This window comes from Pinus tabuliformis, chromosome X (genome assembly GCF_031772625.1).
Source record: "Pinus tabuliformis cultivar Carrire ecotype Pingquan chromosome X, CPIR1, whole genome shotgun sequence".
Taxonomy (NCBI): Eukaryota; Viridiplantae; Streptophyta; class Pinopsida; order Pinales; family Pinaceae; genus Pinus; species Pinus tabuliformis.
The window spans coordinates 1158568738-1158586724 of NC_142308.1; the positions used below are offsets into that span (position 1 = coordinate 1158568738).

Below are 17987 nucleotides of genomic sequence, written 5' to 3' on the forward strand. Positions count from 1 at the left end.
ATAGTTGGGCAAAAGATGATAGCCATATGTCTATGATTTTTAATCGGGTGGAGAGAAAGAGTCATAGCCAAATACTGACTTATGATGCTGTTGTGAGAAAACTAACATATGAAGACAAAGAAATGAAAGGAGAGATAGTTAACATTTATCAGAAACCACAATTATTGATTAACTATCTTATAGACATATGTTCAAATGAAGGAGGTTGGGTTCTAGATTTATTTTCTGGCTCAGGTAGGTTTTGCCACATGGAATTGAATTTCAATATGTTCTTTTTTTTAATTAATATGTCATTGTACTAATTTACTTCATTATTTTTTTGTGCTTGATAATTAGGTACAACACTAGCATGCTGCCTTCAAAAAGGAAAAAATTGCATTGCAATTGAGAAAGATCCATTACAATGCAATTTCATTCAGCAAAGAATTAATGCTCTTCAATTTCTTCCAGATGAAATGCAAGAAATTGGGCTGAGGAAAGGGGACTTTAGTGAATCACGTGTGGCAAAAAAGGCAAAGGAACCCCAACCACCATTAAATGGAATGTTTGGAAAGACATATATTGGGAGATTTGCAGACATCAAAGACCCATTAGAAGAGGAAATTGCGCAAAAGGAAGCAGAAAATATTGTGGAAGATGACAATGATGAAACTCTAGAGGACGAAGAGTTTGGATTACGTGACATTGTTGATTAAATTTAAGTTATACCTGGAAATCAAGCTTTGCAATGTTTTGACTCTGACATTTCATGAAAAGAATAATCAATGAATTAAAGTTGTTATGTGTTCAATATTTGTAATTTGTGATTTTCGCACTGATTTTTAAGTTAATTATTATTTTTTGAAAAAAAAGTTGTTATTATTATTTTTTTGACATGAAATTCATAAAAAAAACTATTATTTGACCATTTTTAGTTAATATTTTTGTATAAAAATTGTGATTTTGACATGTTAATTCTAGCAAAAAATTATCAAAACGTTTAGCTTTTTTGTTATATTTATGTTAAAAATGGTTATTTTTATGTCCATTGTTAAAAAATGTTGTTTTTTAGAAACAATTATTTCATGTGGATTGAAAAATTAATTAAGGATGTATAAATATGTAGATTATCTAAAATTCAAACTATCGACTTTCTAATTTAAAAACGCAAAATAATAAAAACCCCCCTAAAAAAAAAAAATTAAGATAGAGAACAAGAAAAAATGAATAAAATGACGACTTCAAAAACTATCAAATTTAGAAAATAATTTTTCACATTTCACACACTAGAAAATTAAAAGTCAAAAAATAGGTCTTTTAAAAAAAGGGTGTGTTGCAGGATACTCACTTTTTAAAATCGGCATGAAAATCACTACCATTATAAAACTTGATTTCATCCTTGAACATGAAAAAAAATTAAAGTTCCAAAAACCATGTTCTAAAAAAAACATGTGTATTATGCATCACCACTTTTGAAAATCGGGTCATTTTTTTGCTACCTCTACGAAACGGGTAACAATATCAGTTCCCGTTTCAAAGTTTACATTGTTTATGCATGCCATTTGTTTTGATTTAGATTCTGCTCTTGATTCATAGATTTGCATAACTTTCTGCCAGTCATCAGAATCTTTTAATGGCTTTCTGGCTCCTACTCTTTTCTGGCTATTTTCATGTCTTGCTTCTGAACTTGCAATAAACAACCTAGGTACAGCAATAGCATTCTTCTTCAGATTTATAATCAGATTATCTTGGCTGATTGTTACTGGAAGCACAAAATTTAAGAATGGCATTCCAAACATTAAACTAGTTAAGGGATTAAAATGTTGTATTGCAGAAATCTTAACTATACTCCCCCCAACTTTTAATGGAATATTGTCTACATAATGAGTTAAACTCATGGATCCTCCTATGGCTTCAGACACCGATATGTTTTGCAATGGTTTCCATAGAGATTTAAACATAGATGGTCTAGCCAAATTGTTCGATCCACTGATATCTATGAACGCATCAACAGATATCCACTCATTTTTTACTTGAACTTGAACTGAGATATAAATAAGTCTATTTGTCTTGACTATCTTTTCTAACAGAGTATTTTCTTCTACTCTATTAATCTCTGGTTTTGGAAGACTGGTCGAGGCTGTGATTCTATTCTGAAATGGACAGAAAGAATTTAATTCTGGAAAAGGTAACACAGATTGCTTACCTTTTTGTTTTGGCTGCTCTGACCTTGAGCTTTCGGATTCCTCTTCTGAAACATCTGTTGTTTCGCTAGTGACTTCAGTGTCACTTTCTTCTTTAGTTTATTCTTATTTTTCACTGTAATGGAGCTCTTCTGAAAAATCATCATCTGAACAGGATAAATAGATATTCATCTTCTCGACACACTCTTCTTCTTCTGCATCTGATATTTCAGTTAAATTATATACATCTGAAATATCATCTTCTGATTCTACTATAGACCAATCATCTTGGAATTCTTCTATATCTATACAAGCTTTAAGTTTACTTGATGAATTTTGTGAGCTCTTTCGTGAAAAATGTCCTTCCTTTTTACAAATGAAACAACAATTATTATTTTTTGGTTTTGATCTTTTTCTCAAAAGTTTATACTTTCAGAACGTCTTTCTTGGATTCGAGACTCTCTTGGGTTTAAATCTACCATACCTCTTTGTTTTCTTTTTCTTTTTGAATGGTGTCCATGGTAGCATGATTTTGTAGACATTTGAACTGGGTGTGATGTCATGTGCCTTCTTTTTCCAGCATAAGTATTTAACTTTCTCTGTAATTCTAAAAAGAAGGTCAACCCAATAAACTTGATCTAGTCTTTTGTTCTATACATATAGATCTTTCACAATGAGGTCTCCAAGATTGCCTGGTAATTTTGAAAAAAAAGAATCTTTTTGAGCCACATCATTTGAGAGATTAGATTTGAAAACCTTAGCCATGAAATCTTTAGTGAATTGGTCAAAGTACTTCAAATCTTTTAATTCCATTCGACTAAGATCTATTATCAATTGCTTTTTCTCATCAATCGGTTCTGGCACGAACTGTGTCTTTAGCAATAATTCTAATCTAGACAGTCTGGCTTCCATGACGACTCTTCTCTCTCCTTCTGATGGTTGCATCCACCAATCATAGACTATACCAGTCATGCATTTTTCTGCTAGGACCATAATGGATACATTATCCAATTTTGTTGTAATCTGCATCTGATACAGAGCACCTATCCAAATCTCGATTGATTCTCTAGGATTTGAAGAATTATCCAAATCTAGAATATAGCCACTTGTATTGGTAGCATACAGATCTTCTTCAACACGTGGATAGTTATTCACTTCTTTCAAGATATGAACCTTGTTCTGGTTATTTATGGATGGCAAGATAAAAGAAGGAAATTTGGAGGCAACTTGATCAAGGTTCATCACTTATTTCTTTGAAACAAAAGGTTTATCTGTTTTATATGCTTCCTTTTTTTCACTAGTTAGTTTTCTAGTGTTCTTTGAAGTGGACTCTTCTGCACTACTCGCAGTTAATACTTCTTCTGATCCTTCTTCTTCCTGATCCCAATAATTGGGTGCACTCATATCTATTTGAAACTTAGGGATTTCTTTTGCCTTTTTCTTATGTCTCCTTCTTCTTCTTTCTTCCTTTTCTGATTTTTCTAGTTGTTACTGAAAATGTAAATAGGAGAATTTCTTTTCAGCAACCTGCTTCAAACTCAGTGAACACCTAGGTGGGTATGTAACTTGAGAGACAATGATGAAGGTGTCAATAATTATCGATCTTGCACAACATTGTTCTTTGATTTATTGAGAGATAGATTTGTTGGTCGAGTCCTTGCTATGTGACAATGTTGGTTATAATGATTCTATAGAGATGAATTACTAGTCTGAATCTTCATATGAAATCTCTTCAGTATTGAGAATAGTCATGTACCATTTATGAATACCCCCTTATTTAAGAGGGAGTGTTGAAGAAACTATAACTAGGTTCGGTCTTCATAAATCTAAAATGTACTTTTGATTCATGTATTTTGTAAAATAAAGAAAAATGATTATTATTATTATTGAGCTTGGGTTTCTTGCCCAAGTAATTTTTTTATAGGTCAAGCACTAATTAAAAATAGTTCTACGGTTGTCCTAGGTCAAGAAGTTAATTAGGGAAATTGTCATAATATGAAAACCCCATCAGGCATCTTGTAAATGGTAAAAACAATTATTTTTTTATTTTTCCAAGCCTTGCAATACCAAGTCGGCCTGCCAGCCTATCAAGTCAACCTAGAAGCTAAAATTCATACCCTTGGAAGAACTATATATAGGAGACAATTCGACCTGATTTGGAAACATACATTTCTCTCTCTCTCATGTGAAGGAAGATGCAGGAAAGGGCAATGAAGAAGGCAGAATAGGGAGAAGTAGTTTTTTGGGTTCCTCTCTCTCTCTTTCTCTCCACACGTGTGAAGAAGGAGGCTAAAATTCTACAGATTTTAGCTAGGGTTTTTGCTTCTTGGTTATGGCTTCATTGTGAGGGTTCAATTTGTTGAATAAGGGTTGAAGAAGGGGCCAACAAAGTCCCCTTCTATATCTAGAAGACAAATTAGGTCAAGCGAGGAAGTTGGAGACAAATAAGAAGCAATTCTAGTCCACACATGCGAAGTAGCAGATGTTGTCAGGATGCTGAATTTGCAAATCCACAGTTAGGGAATAAAAGTTGTGGTTGGAGGTTGAAGTAGTGTTTCCAAAAGAGATTCTGCTGGGTTTGGAAAGTAGTAAAGAAAGCACATTATTTAGAAGTTGATCTTGGTCTTGTAAGTGCTTCAATGTTAGTCAAGGGTCTTGGTATTCGTCAATAAAGAATCTATAAGAAGAGATTGAAGGGTTTTCCTCTGAAGAGGAATGGTTTTTCCCTATCTTGGAGCCTACATCATGTGTACTTGTATCCTGTTCATCTTATTGTTTTGGTAGCTATTTGATGATTGAAGAAAAAACTATAATAATAATAGGAAGAAGATAATCCTAATAAATAGAAAGACATCACAAGAAGTTGTCATAGTTAGAACTAGCATTTGCACCTGATGTTGCAAAGGAAACGCCGTAAGGCATAGAGTGTGGAAGAATAGGGACATGTGAATGGGCATTGTTGAAAGCAAGGGTGGATGATAAAGAGTTGCAATTGAAATTGTTAGTTATGTGTATGTTGAATATAGATATTTTATAAATAATAGTGTGTAGAAGAATAGTGACATGTGAATGGACATTGTTGAACGCAAGGGTGGATGATATTGAGTTACACTTGAAACTATTAGTTATGTGTGTTTTGAATATGGATAAGTAATAGTAGTGTGTGGAAGAATAGCAACATGTGAATGGACATTCTTGAAAGCAAGGGTGGATGATAATGAGTTATAGTTAATGTCATATAGAGGTTATCCATTATTCATGTAGCAGTTGTTGTTTATGTGAACATATTTTTGTACATTATTTTAAGTGTTTTTTTGTATTTGGAGATTTTGTTTTTCCATATGTTACATATTTAAGAATGAATTGTCACTTTTAAAGAGGGCACACAAGGTCGCTAGCTATCACAAACCATCGTGAGAGTAAAAATTAAATGTCCTTTTCCTACTACATGGTTCTGTCAACTAGGTGTTTCGAAAAATACAAGTGAAAGCCATCAAACTCCTTGCTGAAATCAAACTCTCGGTGAAATTTTCGTAAATATAGGGATGCACAAATTCCTTAACTTGCCAGAACTCTATTAAAATGACATTTTTCACTACTAACTTCATATGAGATGTCATGAACTTTCTTTTGGATAAAACCTCGAATGTGTTTTTAATATCCCAATTCAACTCTCGTGAAATTTTCGTAAATATAGGGATGCGCAAATTCCTTAACTTGCCAGAACTCTATTAAAATGACATTTTTCACTACTAACTTCATATGAGATGTCAATTAGACTGTTTTATTATTATTATTTTAATTTAATGTTTCATTATGCATACTAAATCTTTTTTTCATATAAAACTAAATTTAAATGTTTACTCATTTACAAATACTACAACACATACCCCTTTTTCGGATTGATGTTTATGAGTAGTAGGCCAAAACTTGCCAAATGCTTCAATTTCTTTTCCAAAATTTCAGAGATGCCCAATTGAAAACCCTGAATATATTAGTGTCTGATACGAACAAGTTTCGAACACACTGGTTGTTGGGGTACAGGGTTTTCTGTAAATTGCTACCAAGCAAGGAAGAAGTCAAAAGTGGATTGGTATTAAAACCATGGCCGCAACTGAAGGACCTGTGTTCTTGTCCCCAAATAAGACACTGCAACTGACATATGAGGGTGAGTTTTATGAGGTACTCATAGCAAGAGCCCAGCTCTCCTCCATAGTAGACAAAGGGGGCATACCCTCATCTACAGATACTGTAAAGCAATTGTAGCCACATTTTGAATATTGCTACAGGGGCTTAGAGCATACTATATTGCAAGCTGTAAAGACTCCACATTCAAAACAAAATGGAAAGATAAGATGAGAAACATATTGGATCATAAAGCAATAGAGAGTATAGTGGAAGCATGGGATCCTTATAATTATCATTGGTCCTCCTTAAGCCTTGCTAGGATTGGTGGCTTAGGCAAGAAGAGTGATTTTCTAGGTATCATTTTCATTTTTTTGCTCCTATGGGGCTTCTTAGATTTAGAATTTGAAGGGACCCAACATGGGAAAAGTGTTGTTTGGTGGCTTGGGCCTGTAACACATAGACTGGTACTCATATTGGGCTATGCATTTATATACACCCTTTGGCTCTAGTTTTCCAACCATAAATCTCTCTGACAAAAGCACTCTCTTGACTGGAACCCTTCTTATGGTGACAATGACAAGAACTTCATGCAGAGACCCCACATTCTTTACATAATTCTCAATAATCGGTGGTAAGCCGGAAATAAGGTCACTGCAGAAGAAACAAATTCCTGGTACACGTGAATTCACCCTGGCAAGCAATCCATTCAAACCTTCTATGCTGAGTTTTCTCCGTGCTAAATATTTATACTTTTCTGCCTCCCATAGCTCCAAGATAACATTATGGTCAAAAAAATTGTTGCAATTAGGAAGGGACACCAACCTCCTTGTGGTACCTTATTCAATACATATGATAGATAAACGCCTTCACAGATAGCAAAAAAAGAGTGAAGGGTAGTATAAGCAAAATATTTTGTGTAAACGATGTCCCGTGCACTATTTGTCATAGATTATCCTTCTAATATTCTCACCAGTGAAGGAAACAAGTTTTTCCAAGCCCCAAAAGTCAATAAAAACAACATAATATCAATACAACAATGCAAAGTTTTCTATCTTCCTATATTTTACATCACAGCTGAGCATCAAGGGCTAGCACTTCCAAGGGAGCGTGATCAATTCTTCTTAAAATTCGCCACAACCAAAACAACACCATCAAGACCAGTAACAATATAAGTAAGAAAAATAAAATATCTAACCATATATATGTTATTATTCTCCGCTGGTAATCCATAAGTGGTGACGTTTCAAGAGCTGATGCGGATTCAAGCAGCAAGCTAGCCAATGTTGTCAATTTACTGTAAAACATTTGGTAGACAAACTTTGAATCTCAAATTCACCAAACAATGAGTAGGATTAAATAGCTCTAATTATCTCCATATAGCCCAGCTCACATATCCACTATCAAAACTGAAGTAAATTGAAAACGCTATCAAAACTTTTATCTCTTCCAAAACATAATTTAAAAACACATTGTGACATCTTGTTCATCTTTTACCTATCTAATGATAACCTAAAAATCACAAAACTTTGGTATTCTTCTTCTACAATGCCAAGATTTCAAATCATGATTCATATGTAGATAATCTACCATAAATTTAAAAATGAATGCATATTTAAAACATGGTAAATGCTTAGAATTTTCATTATATACTGAATATCAGTACATTATGATATGAAATAAGGCAACATTTTTCATCCCTGTGGTGGAAAATAAGATTGAGGGAAGAAGCTAAGAGCCATGGATTGTTTTATGATTGAGAATGTTGCTGTAATCAATGCTTGACTGGATACAATGTCTGCTAAATGGCAACAATGAACATTGACCAATACACAGGCTGTGGTATTGCTTTGTAGAATGTAGAGCCTATGTCCCTTGGGTTTTTTTATCAAATAAGTCACTTGTCTCGTATATGTGATAAGTAGAGATGGGTAAACCAACACACAGAAAGAAAGCTGCAACGAAAAACCCGAATTTCTCATTATGGTACTAAAACTTGAGGATGAAGCACGCAGGTATGATGAAATACTAATAATTCTATCCTTGACATATAGCTTGGACATGGATTGATTTCCTGTTGAAATGGCCCAAGTTTGCAAACATGGCCTCGACACCTGGATCCAGTCAGAACAAAGCACTGATGTTGATGTTTCTATTTGTATAGCTTTAACATAAATAATTGGGATGAAGCTACGAATTTTGTTTGAGAAAATCATTGGTATGGAATTATCAATTGAGTTAGAAAACAGTTCCAAGTATACTATACGATAAAATAAGACACATATCATCATGCGAATAATCAATACCTGTTATACATAAGACTACACCTCCAAGCATCACCCATCCTTATCAGTGATATTCATGAAAGTAATAGTATATAATATGGGTTGAATGCCTTGAATGCTCCAGGATAATATTTCACAATATTATACTGTCCTATCATGATGTTGGTCACGAACCAGGGAATCATTATGGGTGAGAACATGAAGCTAACTTTACTTGTACCAAGTACTTACACTCTAGATGAAACACCAATGTATTCAAAATGCTTCTCTGAGTACTCTAGGTGAAATTCATAGCACTCAGTGCCATTAATTTCGATACAAAGACAAAACATGATTTCCAACTATGAATATCTGAATAATGAGGAACTGGTTATCAGAAATTATGTAGCTTGCCTAACATCCCATGGCATAAATATCCAACTATGGATCCTCTTTCCAACAACTTAATTAGTCTTCTAACTTTTGGATTTGGGTTCAGTCTTGTATGGTATCTTGATTGCAGATTCCCCAAATATTTAGGGGAGCAATTAAATATTTGACAACATTTTTTATTTCGATTGCAGATTCCCCAAATATTTGGAGGCGCAGTTAAATTTTTGACTAATTGTTTTATCTCGATTGCAAATTCCCCAAATATTTAATAATATGGAGACATAAAAACCGTGAAATTTTTAACCGCGCCCATATCCTTGTCCATCCAATTGCCAATATTCAGAAAATCGGCAATCAGATAAGCTCCAGGATATGGTCGTGGATGCTATTTTCCATGAATTACATGGATACAACAAGAAGCCTTTACACCGGCTGGCAGGCTGAAATGAATGGCAGATAGAGAAGATAACGTTTGATCATCTTGAAGGGGCAATGCAGAAAATATTATGTTGACTTAGCCTGAGCATATTCACACTGATAGAGATACGTACGATTTGACATAATCTTTAAATGTTCAAATGAGTCATGAAAATAACTAAATCATTTTAAATAAGAATTATCACTATCTTTAATGAATTGTCCATATATATCAAAGCATTTCGAGGCCTATTATAAGTGCACTCGAGAAATATATATGTATAGACACACTGTTTTCTTTTTAATTGAAGCGAGGTTGGGTGTATTTCCATAAAAAGGTCTTCCCTGATGAAGTCCATGCAATTTGTGGTTAATTTATTCACTACCCATGTAATTATATCTCTGATTATCACCTCACTTCAACTGAATTGCAAGGCAGCACCTATAAATGCCAGAGTGGAGTCCTTTCCAGGATATCATGGCAATATTAGTTATGAGATATATGCTGGGTAAGTGCCATATCTATCCAAGGTAAAGTATATTTATTCATGATTAATGTCCATGTTCAAATGTAATAATAATTGAAAGTAACAAATTCAAAGTGCCAGATTTTTCACTGGAAAGAATATTTATTCATTAACACAGTCATGTTCAAAAATAGCATGCATGAATTTGCTCATGTTTGTAAATAAACAATTAGCTGTGTATTTATGCAAAGATTAAGAACATAACCAACGAGTTCATAGCTTGTAGAATGCATGCTTATATGACAAAGAAAGAAAGAAAAACATAAAAGATATACATATATCTAATTGTTATAAACAGACTGTGAATATGTTTGAACAGAGTTTAATTTCTATGGATACTTAATAAATTTGGTGACAATTGAAGCTAAAAAATATTAAAGTCAAAATTGTTGCATGGAGAGTTCAAAATATGTAAAAGAGTAGGAGCGAAAATTGTTATATGGAGTGCTTAAAGATGTGATTCTACCACTCTTATATTCTATTGGATGACCAATTAACTACATGAAAGTCTTTGTGTTTTCTTCATATTCATGCAGGTATGTGACAGTTAGTGAGGCCAATGGAAGAGAACTTTTCTACTATTTTGTGAAGTCAGAAAGTAATCCAGCAAATGATCCACTTCTTCTTTGGCTTGAGGGAGGTCCTGGTTACACCGGTTTCACTAGATTTGTCTATGAGATTGGTCAGCTATGGGAATTCTTGCTCTTATTGTCTGTTTCAATGCTCAAAGTTGCTATTTACTGAATGAATTTTGATCTTGTACATATTAAGTTTTCAAATTGTATAATCTGGCCATGGGAACGGCTTGTTCAAATCGCTAACTGTAAGCTCACTTTTACCCATGTTGTTGAAATTGGCAGCCAAAACCGAGTCAACTTCTATTATAATTAGGCTTATGCAATACTAAGATATCATTGTAAACCAAAGAATAACAGAAATCGATAAACTATGGATTTCATACTCTTGAAACATTACCTATTCAATGTTCAGCATTGATCATGAAAAGATAATGCACTTTCCAGACTTGCAAGGCTAGGCAGGGTGGGAGGCTATTTTGATGGAATCCTTGTGTAGAGAAAAACAGAACATAATAGTGATTTTTAGAAATTTGTAAAATAAAATGATAGAGATCTTCTAATATTTATCCCAAAGTTTTTCTCCTATTGCAGGTCCAATGAGTTTTGATCTCAGTAACAATTCTAGGAGTTTGCCCACGCTCATCCCCAATCCACACTCTTGGACTAAGGTTGGCATTCAAGGCTCCTGCCTCTGCCACTATGGTTATAATGAAATGTTTTCAATTAGGGCACCAAATTTTTTTCCCTCTTTCAAACATTCGTCAAGTGAGCATACTAGATTATGTCACTGATAAAGCATCTCTGTTATCAACTTTTATGTTCTGTTGCTTTCATCACTTTGGAATTTGCCATTATTAAATTGTTTCTCATCCAACTTGGACTTAACTTGGATGCCACTGAATGTATAATTTTTTGTTGTAATGGATTAACCTTGAATGGTTTTGCACATGTAGGTCTCCAACATTCTTTTTGTTGATTCTCCAGTTGGGACTGGTTTTTCTTACTCCAATACAGCTACAGATTACAAGACTGGAGATTTTAAGGTTGCTTCAGATATACATACTTTCCTCCTAAAGGTTTTCAGTTCTATCAAGCTACAAAAAAATATTTTACAAGTGTATAGATTTTTGTGAATCTCAGTACAGTTTATAATCTTGGATGCAGTGGTTTGAAGCATTCCCTGAGTTTCTATCTAATCCATTTTATGTCAGAGGGGAATCTTATTGTGGTATTAATATTCCAATGGTGGTACAGGAAATAGTAAATGGTAAAGAACACACGACCCATGTTTTGTTATTCAGTTGACTTCTTGGATTCTCTATTTTTGGAATAGGCTGGAATTTCTTTGTGGCAGTAGGAGTCCTATAAGATTATTTGAGGTTGCATTTCAGGAAAACATATGTTCTAGACATTGTATTTTTCTTAATACAATTTTTTTTATGATTGATACTTTGATGCTTGACCGTTGCAACCTCTCTTTCTTGGCTATGACAGGAAATGAAGCAGGTATTAAACCAACCTTGAACATTAAGGTCAAAACTCTTTGCTAATAATTGAAGTTCATAGCTTTCTTCATTCAGGCCTCTCCAAAATATGTTGGTGACTATGAATAGCGTTATGTTCGTTAGGAATTTTACTAGATGGTCTCATGGTCTGACTTCTTGCATGGCTAGTTTTTCAGGGTTATCTGGTTGGAAATGGGATGGCAGATGAAGTATTTGACAACTCAGAGGTGCCTTTTGCACATGGAAAGGGACTTATTTCTAACGAATTATACCAGGTGTGTACCCTGCAACGTTAAAATAAGAGACCATGAAATCATAGGCACAATTTATATATTCTCCATAGACAGATGGTAGTTCCAGGGATGCCATTCAAATCCTAGTCTAACATGATATTATTTTACGAGTTGTTTACTCTAATGTTTAGAGAATGTAAATCAGTTGGCGTTTCAGCAGCTGTTTGATATAGAACTTCTACATACTTATGTTTGTGCAGGCAGTAAAGGAGGCTTGAAATAGTAGCAATTTGTATTCCACCAATGCTTCTTGTGAATCAAACTTATTAGAAGTGTCAAAGGTAATCCTTTCATCCTTTTCCTAACTTCTATCACAACAGTTGATTTTGCTAAATTCAGGACTTAACACTATTCCTTGCAAATTACTCCTGATTTGGTCTTTTGAAAAACAGGTTTTGATGGGAATCAACCATGCCAATATTCTTGAACCCGTTTGTTACCCCCTTTTTGAGAAGCTGGAAAGCATAGGTAGTCAAAAACTCCTAACCAAGAGGGACGAAAAATTAGAATTAATTGATCAGGTTGTTGGATCAACGAGCAGAATCTCTAGTCTGGTGGTTCGTCTACAACATGCTTACCAGGATAGGCAATGCCTTGCTGTGGTAAAGTGCAATAGGTCCCCTGCTCCTCACGCGATGCAATCGATCTTTCTTGATCAGGAAACGAACTTGAACTTTTGAATGGAAGGGAACAAATGGCATGTTGATTAATGTCAAACATTGAGGAATCCCAACTTTGGAACAACACGACATTGTTTATGTAAGCCCACATCACTGTAAGTCAGGTTTATACTAATTTTATATTATTTCATAATAAAGTTTTGATTTAATTTAATTATAATTTTAAGCTAGTACAACATCAAGTACCCTAGAATGTTTCCCACTGCTAGACGTTTTTTGTTGAAATTGCTTTACACACCCCAGAAATGCTTTGCAGCTAGGCCTTCCAATTGATATGATTTTTCTGCAATTCCAGATGTCAAGTTTCTATTCTAGAGTGATGGAGATGCAGCATTGCGTGTTGGTGGGAATATCGTCAAGTTTATATTCTAGAGTGATGGAGATGAAGCATTGCGTGTTGGTGGGAACATAGACTGGTACTCATATTGGGCTATGCATTTATATACACCCTTCGGCTCTGATTACCACCTCACTTCAGCTGAATTGCAAGGAAGCACCTGCAAATGCCAGAGTGAAGTCCTTTCCAAGATATCATGGAAATATTAGTTATGAGATATATGCTGGGTAAGTGCCATATCTATCCAAGGTAAAGTATATTTATTCATGAATAAAGTCCATGTTCAAATGTAATAATAATTCAATGTAACAAATTCAAAGTGCTAGATTTTTCACTAGAAAGAATATTTATTCATTAACATAGTCATGTTCAAAAATAGCATGCATGAATTTGCTCTTGTTTGTAAATAAACAATTAGCTGTGTATTTATGCAAAGATTAAGAACATAACCAAAGAGTTCATAGCTTGTAGAATGCATGCTTATATGACAAAGAAAGACAGAAAAACGTAAAAGATATACAGATCTCTAATTGTTATGCATAGACTGTGAATATGTTTAAACAATGTTTAATTTCTATTGATACTTAATAAATTTGGTGACAATTGAAGCTAAAAAATATTAAAGTCAAAATTGTTGCATGGAGAGTTCAAAATATGTAAAAGAGTAGGAGCAAAATTGTTATATAGAGTGCTTAAAGATGTGATTCTACCACTCTTATATTCTATTGGATGACCAATTAACTGCATGAAAGTCTTTGTGTTTTCTTCATATTCATGCAGGTATGTGACAGTTAGTGAGGCCAATGGAAGAGAACTTTTCTACTATTTTGTGAAGTCAAAAAGTAATCCAGCAAATGATCCACTTCTTCTTTGGCTTGAGGGAGGTCCTGGTTGCACCGGTTTCACTGGATTTGTTTATGAGATTGGTCAGCTATGGGAATTCTTTCTCTTATTGTCTGTTTCAATGCTCAAAGTTGCTATTTACTGAATGAATTTTGATCTTGTACATATTAAGTTTTCAAATTGTGTAATCTGGCCATGGGATTAGCTTGTTCAAATGGCTAACTGTAAGATCACTTTTACCCATGTTGTTGGAATTGGTACCCAAACCCGAGTCAACTGCTGTTATAATTAGGCTTATGCAATACTAAGATATTACTGTAAACCAAAGAATAACGAAAATCGATAAATTTTGGATTTCATACTCTTGAAACATTACCTATTCAATGTTCAGCATTGATCGTGAAAAGATAATGCACTTGCCAGACTTGCAAGGCTAGGCAGGGTGGGAGGCTATTTTGATGGAATACTTGTGTAGAGAAAAAAAAAGATAATAGAGATTTTTAGAAATTTGTAAAATAAAATGATAGAGATCTTCTAATATTTATCCCAAAGTTTTTCTCCTATTGTAGGTCCAATGAGTTTTGATCTCAGTAACAATTCTGGGAGTTTTCCCATGCTCATCCCCAATCCACACTCTTGGACTAAGGTTGGTGTTCAAGGTTCCTGCCTCTACCACTATGGTTATAATGAAATGTTTTCAATTAGGGCACTAATTTTTTTTCTCTCTTTCAAAAATTCGCCAAGTGAGCATACTAGATTATGTCACTGATAAAGCATCTCTGTTATCAACTTTTATGTTCTGTTGCTTTCATCACTTTGGAATTTCCCATTATTAAATTGTTTCTCATCCAACTTGGACTTAACTTGGATACCACTGAATGTATAAATTTTTGTTGTAATGGATTAACCTTGAATGGTTTTGCACATGTAGGTCTCCAACATTCTTATTGTTGATTCTCCAATTGGGATGGTTTTTCTTACTCCAATACAGCTACAGATTACAAGACTGGAGATTTTAATGCTGCTTCAGATATACATACTTTCCCCATAAAGGTTTTCAGTTCTATCACGCTACAAAAAAAATATTTTACAAGTGTATATATTTTTGTGAATCTCAGTACAGTTTATAATCTTGCATGCAGTGGTTTGAAGCATTCCCTGAGTTTCTATCTAATCCATTTTATGTCGGAGGGAAATCTTATTGTGGTATTAATATTCCAATGTTGGTACAGGAAATAGTAAATGGTAAAGCACACACGACCCATGTTTTGTTATTCATTTGACTTCTTAGATTCTCTGTTTTTGGAATAGGCTGGAATTTCTTTGTGGCAGTAGGAGTCCTATAAGTTGATTTGAGGTTGCATTTTAGGAAAACATATGTTCTAGACATTGTATTTTTCTTAATACAATTTGTTTTATGATTGATACTTTGATGCTTGACTGTTGCAACCTCTCTTTCTTGGCTATGACAGGAAATGAAGTAGGTATTAAACCAACCTTGAATATTAAGGTCAAAACTCTTTGCTAATAATTGAAATTCATAGCTTTCTTCATTCAGGCCTCTCCAAAATATGTTGGTGACTATGAACAGCGTTATGTTCATTAGGAATTTTACTAGATGGTCTCATGGTCTGACTTCTTGCATGGCTAGTTTTTCAGGGTTATCTGGTTGGAAATGGGATGGCAGATGAAGTATTTGACAACTCTAAGGTGCCTTTTGCACATGGAAAGGGACTTATTTCTGAAGAATTATACCAAGTGTGTACCCTGCAAAGTTAAAATAAGAGACGATGAAATCATAGGCATAATTTATATATTCTCCATAGACAGATGGTAGTTCCAAGGATGCCATTCAAATCCTAGTCTAACATGATATTATTTTACGAGTTGTTTACTCTAATGTTTAGAGAATGTAAATCAGTTGGCGTTTCAGCAGTTGTTTGATATAGAACTTCTACATACTTATGTTTGTGCAGGCAGTAAAGGAGGCTTGCAATAGTAGCTATTTGTATTCCACCAATGCTTCTTGTGAATCAAACCTATTAGAAGTGTCGAAGGTAATCCTTGTAGTCCTTTTCCTAACTTCTATCACAACAGTTGATTTTGCTAAATTCAGGACTTAACATTATTCCTTGCAAATTAGTCCTGATTTGGTCTTTTGAAAAACAGGTTTTGATGGGAATCAACCATGCCAATATTCTTGAACCCATTTGTTACCCCCTTTCTGAGAAGCCGGAAAGCATAGGTAGTCAAAAACTCCTAACCAAGAGGGACGAAAAATTAGAAATAATTGATCAGGTTGTTGGATCAACGAGCAGAATCTCTAGTCTGGCGGTTCGTCTACAACATGCTTACCAGGATAGGCAATGCCCTGCTGTGGTAAAGTGCAATAGGTCCCCTGCTCCTCACGCGATGCAATCGATCTTTCTTGATCATGAAACCAACTTGAACTTTTGAATGGAAGGGAACAAATGGCATGTTGATTAATGTCAAACATTGAGGAATCCCAACTTTGGAACAGCACGACATTGTTTATGTAAGCCCCCATCACTGTAAGTCAGGTTTATACTAATTTTATATTATTTCGGAATAAAGTTTTTATTTAATTTAATTATAATTTTAAGCTAGTACAACATCAAGTACCATAGAATGTTTCCCACTGCTAGAAGTTTTTTGTTGAAATTGCTTTACACACCCTAGAAATGCTTTGCAACTAGGCCTTCCAATTGATATGATTTTTCTGCAATTCCAGATGTCAAGTTTCTATTCTAGAGTGATGGAGATGCAGCATTGCATGTTGGTGGGAACATAGATTGGTACTCATAATGGGCTATGCATTTATATAGACCCTTTGGCTCTAGTTTTCCAACCATAAATCTCTCTGACAAAAGCACTGTCTTGACTGGAACCCTTCTTATGGTGACAATGACAAGAACTTCATGCAGAGACCCCACATTCTTTACATAATTCTCAATAATCAGTGGTAAGATGGAAATAAGGTCACTGTAGAAGAAACAAATTCCCGGTACACGTGAATTCACCCTGGCAAGCAATCCATTCAAACCTTCTATGCCGAGTTTTTTCTGTGCTAAAAATTTATACTTTTCTGCCTTCCATAGTTCCAAGAGAACATTATGGTCAGAGAAATTGTTGCAATTAGGAAGGGACACCAACCTCCCTGTGGTACCTTATTCAATACAAATGATAGATAAACGCCTTCAGAGATAGCAAAAAATAGAGTTAAGGGTATTATAAGCAAAAAAATTTGTGTAAATGATGTCCCGTGCACTATTTGTCATAGATTATCCTTCTAATATTCTCACCAGTGAGGGAAAAAAGTTTTCCCAAGTCACAAAAGTCAATAAAAACAACATATTATCAATACAACAATGCAAAGGTTTCTATCTTCCTATATTTTACATCACAATTGAGCATCAAAGGCTGGCACTTCCAAAGGAGCGTGATCAATTCTTCTTAAAATTCGCCACAACCAAAACAACACCATCAAGACCAGTAACAATATAAGTAAGAAAAATAAAATATCTAACCATATATATGCTATTATTCTCCGCTGGTAATCCATAAGTGGTGACGTTTCAAGAGCTGATGCAGATTCAAGCAGCAAGCTAGCCAATGTTGTCAATTTGTTGTAAAACATTTGGTAGACAAACTTTGAATCTCAAATTCACCAAACAATGAGCACAATTAAATAGCTCTAATTAACTCCATATAGCCCAGCTCACATATCCACTATCAAAACTGAAGTAAATTAAAAACACTCTCAAAACTTTTACCTCTTCCAAAACGTAATTTAAAAACACATTGTGACATCTTGTCCATCTTTTACCTATCTAATGATAACC

General features: G+C 34.3%; 2 pseudogenes; both read left to right on the forward strand.

Annotated features, from left to right (window-relative positions):
* The first annotated feature begins 9718 nt into the window (after positions 1–9718).
* Positions 9719–12944, forward strand: LOC149144009 (serine carboxypeptidase 1-like; annotated as a pseudogene).
* Positions 12945–13263: 319 nt separating this feature from the next.
* On the forward strand, positions 13264–16581 carry LOC149144010 (serine carboxypeptidase 1-like; annotated as a pseudogene).
* The last annotated feature ends 1406 nt before the right edge of the window (positions 16582–17987 follow it).